General features: G+C 32.1%; 1 protein-coding gene across 2 annotated transcripts in view; it reads right to left on the reverse strand.

Moving 5' to 3' along the window:
- The window catches only part of LOC130447613 (phospholipase B1, membrane-associated-like), a 44,587-nt gene that overhangs the window by 16,776 nt on the left and 10,824 nt on the right, over positions 1-16,987 (reverse strand). The window lies entirely within an intron of this gene.

Raw genomic sequence — 16,987 nt, forward strand, 5'->3', positions numbered from 1 at the left:
GACAATTTTTTTTATGATATTACTACGTAAAAAAAAGGATTTATATCAGAAAAGTACAGGAATGTCAACAAACAATTACAATATTCATAATTCCCGCTCTTGATGATGATGTATCGATTTTTATCATATCTTATTTATTTAATTATATTGACTTGGTATTATAATATCCACCATGATAATTCCGCCGTCAGTTTGGAAGCTCCATAGGTGGTAAAATCAAGTACGTATTGAATTTTTCAAATTATTTCTGTCAGAAAACAAAGTTGGTCCTACCAGTAAATTCTGGAAGGTCCAAAGAATTTTTCAGATCAATAAAACACAATTTGATTTTTCGAAAAAATTTCACACATGTCTGTTATATATCGTTAAAGTAATTAATTTCTTGTTCAAATTGAAATTAGTTTTTTATGAGCATATATCTATGTAAAACCGTGGTTTGGAATGATCAAGAATTATTAATCTCCACTGTTTACCAATGTAAACATCGAATCGTAAACATAAATGCATTTCTTATCGGAAGGCGTATGTACACAATTTCTTCGAAATATTCCTGCTACACAGTCTGCGATAAGCAGTGGCATGGTTTCGTGAGATTTATTTCATTCATAAATAACTTTAAATAAATAAAATATGATTGAATGAAGACTCTGAAATTGCACAGTGTAGTAAGAATAAAGACAGGTATTGATTTGATTATAAATATTTAGATATACAAACACAGTAATTTTAAATATAATCGAATATTTAAAAAAGAACATAATCATCAAACTGATAATACAATCATAATAGAAAATGCTGAATTAACTAGAGTAAATAAATTTTCCATTTCCAGTTCTAATAGGCGAATGGGATACAAAAAGGGCCCAGTTCACGTCGAGTATCCTGCTTAAACCAAACTCCCTTACAGGCAGGTACATTTTACTCGTCTATCTATACAGGGTCTTTCAAAACGTCCGCATCCGAGTTATATCTCAGCATTAAGCGAAAAAAAAATCACCAAACAATCACATGTCTCTAACGCATAGATTAATCGTAAATTAACAATAAGTTTTAACCAATCAAAGCTTGTGGAATATTTAAGTTCATCCCTACCGAGCGGTCGAGAGAGCCATAAAAGTATTTAGCTGCTGCCGCAGCAATTCAACGATCGTTAATAATACGCGCCGAAAAACTTTCGAGTATGTTTTAGAAACATAGGGAGGAACTTAAACGTTCCACAAGCTTTGATTGGCTAAACCTACATCTTATTTATGTGTTATTCATTTTAGCGCGTGTTCTATTCATTTAGAAAATATATTAGAAACAATATCATTAAATTGATTAATTTCATGGTTTTGCTCATCATATTTTAAATAGTCTTTTATTTTGTGGAACAGGCAATAAATTATATTCCTTGTAAACCACACGCGGCCTTTAGAACGTGAAATTATTACTTAAGGAATCAAAATGAAAATTTATAACACGTATACACCATACATTATATTTGACATTTTGATTCCAACATGGCGCCATATTGTGCGAGAAAGATGGCGCGTGCCTGCGCATAAGCATACCGGTGTATGTATAACGTGTGCTTTGCTAACGTAAAGACATTTGCGTCATTTCCGCCAATTTGATTTTTTATTAGTGTTATAAACTGATAATTAACGATTTATTAGATCTTAAGTTATCTAAATGAAACGTCCTTAAAATATTTAGGCTGTGATTTAATACTTCGATAATTCTGAAATAAATTGTTTCAATTTTAATTTTAAATCTCAAAGTATTAGATATAGGCAACCAGGATTACAAACTAAATTGTAGGCAATTTATATTACACTGTAAAAGTAATCAAATAATCAAAGAAATCTCAACTTCATTTGCTGTTAATAATTTGAATGTTTATATGTGTTCGAAATGTTTTTTTTTGGTTTAAACAATAGTCAAATTATTGATCAGAATATTTTCGAAAAGGAGTACTATAATATAGTAATTTAATTATATATTATATTATGAAAGGTTTGGCTGACATTTGAGTATTGTGAAAATAAAAAGTTCAATAAAAAATGACTTCTCTTCCTACTGTATGGTCTTTGTTTACACGATTAACTGTCAAATTATATCAACATTTTGTCATTTACAAAATTTATGTGCCTGTAAAAGAAAAATCGAATTAATACGCAACCGTATTAAAATGTAATATGTTTCAGGTAAGCTAGCTACAATTTTATATGTATATCACCTATAAAATTTATCGAATGATTTTCGATATCAATATAACGTGTAGTTGAATTGTATTTTTACTATTTTTAGTATAAACAGAATGCCCAAACCAGAATCGCCGCAACGTTGCGAAGAATCATGTCCCGGAGCATTAGCAAGTGATTGGAGTATTAACGAATTTAACCGAAACGCAAGTAATTGTTCTATTTGCGATTTAGAATGTCCCCAATCCAAATCGCAAGTACCAAATAATTTTAATAGGTAACATTGCTGACAAAAGAAAACTAAAATTATATACATTGGTAAATTAGGAAAACAAGTTTTAGAATAATAATGTTAATGATTTAAAATTTTCATTAATAGGAAGGCGAATGAAGTTGTGAAAAATATTTTTTGAAAAAATCGCGCATTTTAGAAAAAACCACACGATAATAAAAAAATTTCAATTGATCATAAACTTACATAGGCGTGGTTTAAAATGTTATTGTTAATGCTTATTTGTAGCTCTTTATCGAAAACAGACGAAAGCAAAAAAAAGTGGATTGTGTGCTTCAGAGGAGTTTTTTCAAAAAATAAATCCAATATTACGCCCGGCGAGCCAACTCCTTTTTTTAAAGAATCCACGATTGAGTCGCAGTCTAACCAAGCAGGTATGTAAAAATAAAGTTAAAAGACTGCTTCCATCGCTCGGCTGTTGTCTAATTATATTATTCATTGAGATCTATCGACCTTGTTTCTTGAATTCTACGCGGTTTCTGCTACAATCGGAAAGACCTTAACACAATAAAGATTATAGACAAATCACACGTGATTAACTTGGTTTTTATTTGTAGTATCAGAAAATATATATATATGCACTTCCCAAAATTAATTTGTATCATCAAATTATCTATTTGCGCCCCTCTTAAAACCCATTAAAAAGTGATTTTTTAAGTGCGAATCAGCTATAGAGAAAATATTAATCTAAATAAAATACCCTCTTCGGTCTACGAGATCTGGTTATTAAATAAAGAGACTACGCGCATAGAGGGCGCCCTTGACGGGTGGGGTGAAAAACGAGTAGTGGGCTATGTATCTAGATATCTTATCTATGGACGTCCCAAAACATGTTTCCATCACTATTATAATATTTGTGTAGTAGCGGTTTGAAACTAACGTGTTTTTTTCTCAACGTATCAATCTCAAATTTCTTGTTAAATTGAAAAAAACCTCCGAATGAGTGCTGTAAATTGTTGCAAGAGGCTTATGGGGACCATTATCTATCTAGTGCGCGTATTTTTTATTGGTTTAAGCGCTTTAGTGATGGCCGAGAGAGCACTGAAGATGACCAGCACCCTGGTCGTGCTATGACTGTTTCAACTCCGGAAATAATTACCAAAATCAACCAAATTGTACGTGCAGATCGTCGAATGAACATCCGGATGATTGCCGAGGTTATAAATGCCGATAAAGAAACGGTTAGAAAAATTTTACCCGAGGAATTACACATGACAAAAGTGGAAGTTGGTGCCAAAAAATTTGACTCCTGACCAAAAGCTCTTGCGTCAACGGGTCTGTTCAGATTTCCTTGTAAGATTGGAAAAAGAGCTGCTTTGAAAGGGACCCGATATGAGTCGATGGAAGCGGTGAAGCAAAAAACGGCAGAGTTCCCAAAGGCACATCACCAACGGAGATCCAGCACCGCTTCGATCAATGGAAAAAACGTATGGAAAGGTGTGTGGTAAGAGGAGGGAAGTATATTGAAGGGGAGCATTCGAATGTCGAGTAATTTTTATAATAAAACCCTTTTCCGTGCAGCTAAATCTTTTTAGGTGGTAGGTACTAAGGTTTTTATCATTACAATATAATTTTTTTCTATAAGAATTATAAGTTTTTATAACGTACGTGAATTTTATGTTTCTTATACTTTACGTGAAGGGTGCAAATGAAAACAAATCGATTCATGAGTAATTTTTTTGTTGATCCGCACTTAAAAAATCACTTTTTTTGTATTTAGTATACGTTTTCCGAGAGCAGGTTTTTTCTTATTTTCCTAACTTTTTTAAGGGGTGTAAATTAGTTAATGGGATTTTTTTATAAAGTAGAACTGAAATTATCATGAAAATATGTATAGTTAGTATTATTTATGAACATAAAGACATCATTTTCTTCTCCTTTATTGAAACTAAAAATTTTTTCCAAATTTAAATCGCGGCAAACGAAAAACTTGTCACTTTTAACATGGAAGGAAAAAAAATTCGTGAAGATTTAAAAATTGGTAAAATTGCTAAGAAAAATATAGATATAAAATAAGATATAAAAATCTGAAAAGTTTACATTTATTCCTTAAGTACTTGGAAAATGTGTATTCAAGGTTAAAGGTCACGAAAATGAATATTTACGCGTTTTTCAGCCAAACAAAATTACTTCCTACAAAAATTACAAATAATAAAATGAAGTTAACTGATTACAGAATATTTAACAAAATCTTGTTTTTTAAATTTGTCGTTTTACATCCTTAAAATTGCACATTTCGCATTTCAATCACTTTCATATATATATAAGGAAAAATCCGTTTTTCCTGAATTTTTGAAACGTTATATCTCAGACATGGATAACACATAGAAAACAAGTATTTGGACTATTTGATAGGTAATCCTATTGTCTACAATTTTTGTATGAAGTTATTTTTGATTAAATCTACCATTTGACTGAAAACCGCGAAAAAACAAATTTTCATGACATTTGACCTTGATTACATGTTTACTCAGATACGATATTGAGATGAATTTTTCAGATATCATATATGATAGTATTTTTGTTGCTTCAAGTTTATTTATTGGTCAAATCTAACCAGCCAAAGATTTGAATCTACACTACCCGTCAAAAGTTTTCTCCCACCTACGCCCATGTCTATAAACGTCAACTGTCAACATTCCTTGTAAATGACATTTAACAATAACATGCACGTATTGAGATCTCATAACATACACGTGCGTTTTGAGAAAACAAATAAACTTCTTGGTTTAATTAAATAAAATTTTTATTTGCGTAAAACTTTATTTGGTCTATTTACACAAATTTAGTCAATTAAAAAACATAAAAACTTTTAGCATTAGCGAGATATATTTAGGATTGAAAGAGTGATGCTCCTAAATGTAGGCAGCACATTATGCAATTTCTTTAAAAATAGGACACGGTTTCTTAGTGTCAGTTATTTTTTCGTTGTTTATGATTGTAGTTTTTCTTCTCGTGAAGACTTATAACTTTAAAACGTGATCGACGACTGACGAGCCCAGAGATAACAGCTCGGATCATTGAATTTAAGAGTATGCCTTTGAGTACTTCTACAGTGAAAAGGAGATTGAGAAAACCTCTTCTAAATCATTAAAACAAAATTAAGAGGTTGTAGTGAGCTAAAAAGTATAAAAATTGAATGTATGAAAAGTGGTAAGTATTATGGAGTGATTTCATTTGTTGTGTATCACGCAAAATATAGAGGGGGCCAGAACTTTTGAGCGGTAGTGTAGCTAAAGAAAATTATACGAACACCCTTAAAGGTAACTGAAATATATAATCGATTAGGAAATATTAACAAATATATGACGTTTGTGTGCGCAGTATTTAATACTATTTATTATCAACAGAGGGCAGTGGTTCCGATTGCAGCTGTTGTAATTGCAAAGATAACCAAGCGCAAGAAGACAGAAAAAACGTATCGAATTATCCAGACAAACGAAGCCAACCGTTACTTCAACCAGTTTTAACTACTTTTGAAGATACATCTTTACTAACAACACCAAACACACTTCCATCTACTTCTAAATCTATAGGACAATCCCAATCCAAAGGCCCAATACTTCCTCCAGTTCTATCTACTGTCCAACCGTGTGTAGTCGATTCAATTTTTTCATTCAAATGCCCGAAAAATTTTGATTTGTCACCAAAAGTGTCTCCGAAATCTGCCCCTACAACTACAAATAAAGATAATCCTCCGACTCTTCAAAGTTTGTCTAATTTTTCAATGACTCAATCGAGAAGATCTGTCAAAAACGAAATATCTGTACCTCTTAAAACTTCTGTTTTCTCGATCCGCTCCAATGATTGTTCAAAATTACTTAACCCTCCGATATGTTCAAACCAATGTTTAGAAATACAACCAACGCTACCAATGATTTCAGAAGTATTTTTCGAAGAAATAAAGACTACATCTTCTAATACGTCTAACGTTCAAAAAGAGCTACCTATTGAACTTAAGGAAGGCACAGAAGAACAACTAGAAGAACCAGTAGAAGATCCAGTAGAAGAACCAGTAGAAGATCCAGTAGAAGAACCAGTAGAAGTATCATTAGAAGAACCAGTTGAAGAATCAGTAGAAGTACTAGTAGAAGAGCCTGTGGAAGAGCCAATAGATGACATGAATGAATCAAATCCTCCTCAAACTGAAATTGACGCGAATGAAGATCCCACAGAAAATACTGAACCAATCGTTCCCGTAGAGTCTACTAAACTTTCCAGTAATGAATCAAACTGCAGCTGTTGTTTCTGTAATGATACCCCAACAATTTGTCCATCTGAAAGTCCGACATATCCTATATTTTCTTCGGAATCTACCGAAGCTAAACAAATATCGAGAAGCGCTTGTAAATGTTCTTCAACAAGTTCCAACGTATCTGCTCTCGATGAATCAGACATTCCTATTTTCGTTTGTGCGACAGACTGTACAACGCCTTGCTCCAAAAATCCTCAATCGAAATATACAAATTCTCAAAACTATTCCAAAAAAATCGATAAAAATGACCCGACATGTAATTGTGTGAATGATAAAAATATACTAAGAGATACTAGACCGTCAATTAAACGCTCAACTTTTCTGAATTGTCGTGCAAGTGGCATCAATACCCCAAAATCGAAGCCAATACAATCCGGATCATTTCTTATATGCCCAAAGTTGGCTCCATTATTCGTTAAATCTATTTGTCGATCACCTCATCATATTTCCATGCTACGATCAAAGTTATGTTTAAATTACAAGAATCAAAATATCTCTCCTGTTTGTTCTCTTAAATCGTCAGAAGAAAAGCCTTGTTATTTCTATTTATCACAATCTTCGAAGGCCAAGTATTCAGGAGATTCTCCTCAAAAAGTTTGTAGCTCTAAAAGATCTCCTAATAATGCACGAAAAATCTGCCACAATAAACAGAATCTTCCGAAAGAATTACCTACCAAAACAAAATGTATATCTTCTAAATCTTCAACGCCTCTCAAACCTAAATCTACAGATTTATCATCCAAATGTACAGCTAGGTGTTCGAAGAAATATCATACAGTATCTTCAAAAGATAAGATGGATTCCTCGAAACTTGGGAAAGAACAATCAAATAATCCTAAACCAAGCTCAAAATCGAAATGTTGTTGGTTAGTAAGTAAGAAGAAAAGTATTTTTTTGCAAGTGCAACATGTGTAAATGGAGTTTTTGTTTATTTGTTGTGACTTACAAAAGAATATATGGATGGTTCTTATTTAGTTCACATTGTCTAGGTTATTATTAAGAATAAAACAGTCGTTAGGTTTATCCACACAGGTGGATAGGTGGTTTTAGATTTAAGTGATCCGTCGTCTTTACGTCTTTAAATAAAATACGTCTTTCTTGGATACCGTACGCCTTTCGGATTTACAGAATATCTTAAAACATAGGTGCTTACGTCTTTTAAGCAACTGAATCTCGCGCTTTTCGTCTAATCATTATATTCGCCGCGTTGTTGCCGGCTGGCGCTACACTGGGTATTTAGTTAAAAGAATAGAGATGGGAGATAAGGAAAAACGATAACTAAGTGAAAAAAAAACGAAACTAGCATTTGCTTATTCAACTTATCAAATTAAGAAACAAATATGTGGTCCAACTATACAAGACATTCGTAATCAGTAGTCGAATTATTCTAATTTATAAATGTTGCACTTACAAATATTTTTAAAGTGCCACTCAAATGTTGACGCCAATATTTAGTATCTAGTGCTTTTTTGTATCACATCGTTTGTATCATTTGAAAAATACATTTACCTTTAAATATCAGAAGAGAATTTTACATTTTTACCAACAGACGATTTGTAGCTATAAAATCTCAATGTTTCAATAGATCGTCGGTGTTGCAAGTTTTCTACAGTTTCCTGTAGCCTGATGAACTGGCTTACCTATTCTTTTTCATTTTTTTTCTTTGTCTTTCAGTCTACTGCAGTGCATATCACTCTAAGATCCACCACAACATCAGCCTTGCAGAGGAATATTCCTATATCAGGGCCTAACCTAATAAATCCCTTCTCCTCCAAATGAATGATATCTTCATCCAATCACACAGAACCTCTCTCCCTCTCTCTCCCTCTCTCTCTCTCAGTGTTTCCATGGAGAACTTGAATAAGGCTCTTGCATGCCAGAAGATGATTTTACATCATCATCTATTTGTGGCTGCAACATCTTAATGTTTCAATGGAAAAAGTGAAAAAGTTTGATACACGCTAGAAGAGGATTTTACATCTTTACAATCAGAAGATTTCTAGCTTTATCATCTCACTGTTTCAGTGGGGAAATTGGAGAAGATTCGTATATATCAGAAGAATATTCTACATCGTAACCATCAGAAGATTTGTAGCTGCAAAATCTTAATGTTCTAGTAGAAAACGTGAAAAAGTTTCTTACATGCCAAAAGAGGATTTTACATCTTTACAATCAGAAGATTTCTTGCTACATCATCTCACTGTTTCAGTGGGGAAATTGGAGAAGATTCGTATATCTCAGAAGAAGATTCTACATCGTAAATATCAGAAGATTTGTAGCTACAAAATCTTAATGTTCTAGTAGAAAACGTGGAAAAGTTTCTTACATGTCAAAAGAGGTTTTTACATTTTTACAATCAGAATATTTCTAGCTTCATCATCTCATTATTTCAGTGGGGACGTGGAGAAGATTCGTATATATCAGAAGAATATTCTACATCGTAACCATCAGAAGATTTGTAGCTGCAAAATCTTAATGTTCTAGTAGAAAACGTGAAAAAGTTTCTTACATGCTAAAAGAGGATTTTACATCTTTACAATGAGAAGATTTCTTGCTACATCATCTCACTGTTTCAGTGGGGAAATTGGAGAAGATTCGTATATCTCAGAAGAAGATTCTACATCGTAAATATCAGAAGATTTGTAGCTACAAAATCTTAATGTTCTAGTAGAAAACGTGGAAAAGTTTCTTACATGTCAAAAGAGGATTTTACATCTTTACAATCAGAAGATTTCTTGCTACATCATCTCACTGTTTCAGTGGGGAAATTGGAGAAGATTCGTATATCTCAGAAGAAGATTCTACATCGTAAATATCAGAAGATTTGTAGCTACAAAATCTTAATGTTCTAGTAGAAAACGTGGAAAAGTTTCTTACATGTCAAAAGAGGTTTTTACATTTTTACAATCAGAATATTTCTAGCTTTATCATCTCATTATTTCAGTGGGGACGTGGAGAAGATTCGTATATATCAGAAGAATATTCTACATCGTAACCATCAGAAGATTTGTAGCTGCAAAATCTTAATGTTCTAGTAGAAAACGTGAAAAAGTTTCTTACATGCTAAAAGAGGATTTTACATCTTTACAATGAGAAGATTTCTTGCTACATCATCTCACTGTTTCAGTGGGGAAATTGGAGAAGATTCGTATATCTCAGAAGAAGATTCTACATCGTAACCATCAGAAGATTTGTAGCTGCAAAATCTTAATGTTCTAGTAGAAAACGTGAAAAAGTTTCTTACATGCTAAAAGAGGATTTTACATCTTTACAATGAGAAGATTTCTTGCTACATCATCTCACTGTTTCAGTGGGGAAATTGGAGAAGATTCGTATATCTCAGAAGAAGATTCTACATCGTAACCATCAGAAGATTTGTAGCTGCAAAATCTTAATGTTCTAGTAGAAAACGTGGAAAAGTTTCTTACATGTCAAAAGAGGATTTTACATCTTTACAATGAGAAGATTTCTTGCTACATCATCTCACTGTTTCAGTGGGGAAATTGGAGAAGATTCGTATATCTCAGAAGAAGATTCTACATCGTAACTATCAGAAGATTTGTAGTTACAAAATCTTAATGTTCTAATAGAAAACGTGGAAAAGTTTCTTACATGTGAAAAGAGGATTTTTCATCTTTACAATGAGAAGATTTCTTGCTACATCATCTCACTGTTTCAGTGGGGAAATTGGAGAAGATTCGTATATCTCAGAAGAAGATTCTACATCGTAACTATCAGAAGATTTGTAGCTACAAAATCTTAATGTTCTAGTAGAAAACGTGGAAAAGTTTCTTACATGTCAAAAGAGGATTTTACATCTTTACAATGAGAAGATTTCTTGCTACATCATCTCACTGTTTCAGTGGGGAAATTGGAGAAGATTCGTATATCTCAGAAGAAGATTCTACATCGTAACTATCAGAAGATTTGTAGCTACAAAATCTTAATGTTCTAGTAGAAAACGTGAAAAAATTTCTTACATGCTAAAAGAGGATTTTACATCTTTACAATGAGAAGATTTCTTGCTACATCATCTCACTGTTTCAGTGGGGAAATTGGAGAAGATTCGTATATCTCAGAAGAAGATTCTACATCGTAACTATCAGAAGATTTGTAGCTACAAAATCTTAATGTTCTAGTAGAAAACGTGAAAAAATTTCTTACATGCTAAAAGAGGATTTTACATCTTTACAATGAGAAGATTTCTTGCTACATCATCTCACTGTTTCAGTGGGGAAATTGGAGAAGATTCGTATATCTCAGAAGAAGATTCTACATCGTAAATATCAGAAGATTTGTAGCTACAAAATCTTAATGTTCTAGTAGAAAACGTGGAAAAGTTTCTTACATGTCAAAAGAGGATTTTACATCTTTACAATGAGAAGATTTCTTGCTACATCATCTCACTGTTTCAGTGGGGAAATTGGAGAAGATTCGTATATATCAGAAGAAGATTCTACATCGTAACTATCAGAAGATTTGTAGCTACAAAATCTTAATGTTCTAGTAGAAAACGTGAAAAAATTTCTTACATGCCAAAAGAGGATTTTACATCTTTACAATCAGAAGATTTCTAGCTGCATCATCTCACTGTTTCAGTGGAGAACGTGGATAAGGTTCTTACACACTAGAACAGGGTTCTCCATCTTCACCATCAGATTTATAGCTCCAACTTCTTGCTAGTCCAGCGAAAGAATTTTAGCTAAAATATTCTACGTTTCCCTTGAAAACTTGGAAAAGGTTCGTACAGGTCAGAGGAAGATTTTAGATCCTCAACATCAGATGATTTGTAGCTTGAATATCTTACTGTCTTCTTGGAAAATCGTTTGAGGAATATGTCCGTGTAACAATAAAAGTCAGAATATGTCAATACCAGGAATGATGTCAAAACGTTTCGGTTTTAATATTTGTTTTTGGGAAAATGACGAAAGACAGGAATATTCCAGCAACCAAAATAGAATAAGAAAGTTGTCTATTTGTTTTTGCATTGGGAAACGTTCCAATATTCCAATCGGATATTATTTTGACGATCATTTTTATCCACTTTTGATACATTTTCATTTGTTTACGTTGATCTAGTACCAAAAATATGTTTAGAAGTGTTTGTCAATTCACTGGACGGAATTATCGTTATTCGATAGTTGTAATTTTCAAATAGTTTATAAATAAACTAAAAATACTTTTTCACAAATGTAGAATTATTATGAGAATTAGAAAATTTAAGTAACGATGTCCACATTTGGGTTGCGCAAGTACAATTGCGATAAATATATTATTCTGCAATAGCGTGTTTCATTCATATATAACTCTGATATTCTTATATTGCTAGTACTTGGAAGAGAAAGCTCTACCCTTGAAATAGGAGATTAAATTCTAATACAAAAGTTAATTTATCTCATTATTTTTATTTGATTGTTTATAAGAGTTTAGAAGGACAATCCATATACTTTCCATAGCTTGAATCACAATTATATACTCACAAGGTATATGTCTGCAAGTTTTGCTTCCTATATCGACTAGCAATATGGGTGTATTACATACAGGGTGTCAATTCAAGAACGTAATATATTTCCGATCCATTCAAATATGCGCATATGTATAAAAACTTGTTTTCAAGGAAGTTTGCATGTATAAAAAGTAGTCTTCTACATTCCCATAAGTGCCCATAAACGTGTAAACTTTTGAAATAGCTCAAAACCTCGTAGAAATTGAAGATGTCAAGTACGTGGTGTTTTTAGAAAGGTAGTTAAAAAACCAAACCCTTTACAGTTTATAGTTAAATCAGTAGGCGTACATAGATTTTCTGATTAACCCTAGGTAAACAGTAAGTCTTGTCCAAGTGTGGTTCTTTGCACGTGTGAGAGCTGGAGAATTACCAATGACGTGGTCTTTAGCTTCTTTCTTCTCTATGCACCACCACCACCGTGTTACCTTTAGTTTGAAGATGGCGTCCGGTCAAAAACGCTGGTCAAATTTCGTGCCTGTTTAAATGAAGCAGTTGATTGTGTGCCCGATTATGTTTACCCATACCCATCATCTTTTCATCATCAGAGACAAATCCCAGTTGATCGGGCATTCAAATTAGGTAGAAACCAACCTCTTTATCTATTCAAAATTTCAGCGGTTGCGTCCGCTCTTGCTAGAGGGTAAATGTAATTCAGCGCAAACTTTTAAAAATAATTATGATGTATGTAGGTGTAACGTTCCCAAGTTTTCACCTTGTATATGATTTCATCACATTTTTCTGGTTTTTTAACACATTTAACGGCTATAATATAATGAAATGTTTGAATAAATATTTAATGTACAAGGTTATTCTTTATTTTTTATGTAGGTTTGTACTATTTAAAAAAGAATAACGTTGTATATCTATATAAGTGGTTTTTTCTTGTTAATCGTATCATGTTTAGAAAATTTGCCGCTATACAGTGGATTATAAAATGATATATAATAATATTACTTCCCTTCCAGTGACACTTGCAATACCAAATTTTTTAAATAAAAGTTGGGGCGATATTAGGAAAAAAATATTTCCAAACTATTTGAATTTGGTAAAGACGGACGACCTTCAGCAATAGTTTAGTTAGTAGCATTCGTGAGAAGTCGCAGGGGATGAAATAGTTATAATTTTGCCAGCAATGTTATTCATTATTTTGTATACGCTTTGCAAGAAAAATGACGCTTATGGTATATTAAAAATATACACGTTATGTTCCGATTTAATCCTTTTTCAAACTGTACAAATATCGTATTATTTTTAATTGTTCCTTCGTTCTTTTCATTTCCTCCTTCAATCCCTCAGTTCTCTTTTTTTTCAGGTAGTTTTCTATTTCTGTATTCCATTTCCTAATGGGTTTACCTCTTTAATTTTGTTTTTGTTTTCCACATCACTTTAACCATTCTGTTTTCTTCTATTCCAAACCATTGGGACTAGCACCCAGGATTAGCAACCATAGATCGGAATTGGTAGTAGTACTGATTCGAAGATTCTATTTAGTTGAAAAATTCTTTGTATAATTCATTTTGTTCACATTCTTTGCTCTATTGTTTTATAATTTTCTCTAGATACTTTATCTTGTAAACCTTCTGTTTTTCCAATTCTAGTATTAGCACAGGTTCATTATTTCTGTGTTTTGTATGTTTATTTCATTATGCCATTTCTGTATTCTGTTTTGTAGATCTTCTTTCATATTAGCGTTTATCAATAGATCGTTAGTTCGTTTATATAGATTGGTTTCAGTCTGTTGAATCCTATGTGTTTCCTTATCATTTCATGCTTAAACGATATTTAAACACCTCCTTGAGGAGCCCCTTTGTGAATCACAAAACTACATGTCATCTTTAGGCTAGCTCATACCACCATTCTTCGTTTTATTATATATATATATATATATATATATATATATATATATATATATATATATATATATATATATATATTCTTATCTATGGTTATAATTTGTTTATTAACTTTTATATTCTTCATTATTTCCCATTTTTTTTGCTTATACTGTCAAAGGCTTTTTCTGTATCAACTGTTGCAACTTAAATCCAATTCTCTGTGTCTGTTGTTTTTCCTGTTATTTGTTTCATAGTAAATATCCAATATGACGTTAATATATTGGATCTAAATGTTATCTGTGTATTATTTAATGTGTTGTCTACCTCCTATCTTTGTCCATTTTCAATGATTCGTTCAAAGAGTTTATATGTAGAACAAAGTAGCGATATTCCTCTATAATTTTTTGGGATAGATAATATTATTGCTAATTCCGATTTTCTAGAATGTATTTCTTACTTCAGTAATACTTTATTCCATACCCTTATTTCTCAAGTACTTTAGCATTATTCTCGGTGCTTCCCGTATTTTTAGTTTTTCTTTCGTCTTCATTACCTCGTTCTTTTTTATTTCCGATCTTGGGTCTTCTCGTATTGCGCTTATCTTCTTTTTCTGATTATTCTTCGATTATTTCTGCTTCTATATATTCCCTCGTTAGTTGCTTATTGAATTTTTCTTTTTTTTGATGATCTTAGTTTCTGATACAGTTTCTTCCAAGTCTTCTTCAAACTCCTCCCACGACTTTTTCTCTCTGTTTTTTTTTGATATGTCCATCATTCTTGTTTGACTGATGTATCTCTTCCATAATTTTTTTTCTCTATTATCTCAATTTTTGTTTCCTCATTCCATCAGTGTGTTGATTTCTTTTGGTTCGTTGTATGCGATACAGTTTTCCTCCATGTCTTTTCCAAACTCCTCCTACGACTTACCATGAGCTTCTTTTACCAAGTTTTTTACTTTTTCTCTCTGTTTTTTTTTTGTATATTTGATATCTCCATCATTCTTGTTTGACTGATGTATCTCTTCCATAATCTTTTTTCTCTATTATCTCAATTTTTGTTCCCTCATTCCATCAGTATGTTGATTTCTTTTGGTTCGTTGTATGCGATACAGTTTTCCTCCATGTCTTTTCCAAACTCCTCCTACGACTTACCATGAGCTTCTTTTACCAAGTTTTTTACTTTTTCTCTCTGTTTTTTTTTTTGTATATTTGATATCTCCATCATTCTTGTTTGACTGATGTATCTCTTCCATAATCTTTTTTCTCTATTATCTCAATTTTTGTTCCCTCATTCCATCAGTATGTTGATTTCTTTTGGTTCGTTGTATGCGATACAGTTTTCCTCCATGTCTTTTCCAAACTCCTCCTACGACTTACCATGAGCTTCTTTTACCAAGTTTTTTACTTTTTCTCTCTGTTTTTTTTTTGTATATTTGATATCTCCATCATTCTTGTTTGACTGATGTATCTCTTCCATAATCTTTTTTCTCTATTATCTCAATTTTTGTTCCCTCATTCCATCAGTATGTTGATTTCTTTTGGTTCGTTGTATGCGATACAGTTTTCCTCCATGTCTTTCCCAAACTCCTCCTACGACTTACCATGAGCTTCTTTTACCAAGTTTTTTACTTTTTCTCTCTGTTTTTTTTGTATATTTGATATCTCCATCATTCTTGTTTGACTGATGTATCTCTTCCATAATCTTTTTTCTCTATTATCTCAATTTTTGTTTCCTCATTCCATCAGTATGTTGGTTTCTTTTGGTTAGTTGTATGCGATACAGTTTTCCTCCATGTCTTTCCCAAACTCCTCCTACGACTTACCATGAGCTTCTTTTACCAAGTTTTTTACTTTTTCTCTCTGTTTTTTTTGTATATTTGATATCTCCATCATTCTTGTTTGACTGATGTATCTCTTCCATAATCTTTTTTCTCTATTATCTCAATTTTTGTTCCCTCATTCCATCAGTATGTTGATTTCTTTTGGTTCGTTGTATGCGATACAGTTTTCCTCCATGTCTTTCCCAAACTCCTCCTACGACTTACCATGAGCTTCTTTTACCAAGTTTTTTACTTTTTCTCTCTGTTTTTTTTGTATATTTGATATCTTCATCATTCTTGTTTGACTGATGTATCTCTTCCATAATCTTTTTTCTCTATTATCTCAATTTTTGTTTCCTCATTTCATCAGTATGTTGGTTTCTTTTGGTTAGTTGTATGCGATACAGTTTTCCTCCATGTCTTTCCCAAACTCCTCCTACGACTTACCATGAGCTTCTTTTACCAAGTTTTTTACTTTTTCTCTCTGTTTTTTTTGTATATTTGATATCTCCATCATTCTTGTTTGACTGATGTATCTCTTCCATAATCTTTTTTCTCTATTATCTCAATTTTTGTTTCCTCATTCCATCAGTATGTTGGTTTCTTTTGGTTAGTTGTATGCGATACAGTTTTCCTCCATGTCTTTTCCAAACTCCTCCTACGACTTACCATGAGCTTCTTTTACTAAGTTTTTCAGTTGGTCTATTCTATACAAAGAAAATATTGTTTTGAAACTTATTTTTATATGGTTAGTCAAACTTCTCAGTAAAATTCATATTTTTTTGCAAACCTCGTATACTACGAAAATAATTTATCGTCTGATGATTTTAGTTTATATTTCAGAGTACGTAGTAGTTTAACAGGAATAAGATTTTTTCGTAATATTAATAATAAAAAAGTTATCCGATTAAATCACTAAAAAAATTCTTTCCTTATTTTTTGTCATAAGAATATTTATTATACACAATAGAAATGTTTTTTGGCTAACTTTTTGAGCAGGTTATAATATAATTTACTTTCTTTTTAGCTCTAACAAATCAACTGAGAAGAGGGAAACTATGGATAACAAACAAATTCCTTCATGCTGGTCGAAT

This window comes from Diorhabda sublineata, chromosome 1, assembly GCF_026230105.1.
Source record: "Diorhabda sublineata isolate icDioSubl1.1 chromosome 1, icDioSubl1.1, whole genome shotgun sequence".
NCBI lineage: Eukaryota > Metazoa > Arthropoda > Insecta > Coleoptera > Chrysomelidae > Diorhabda > Diorhabda sublineata.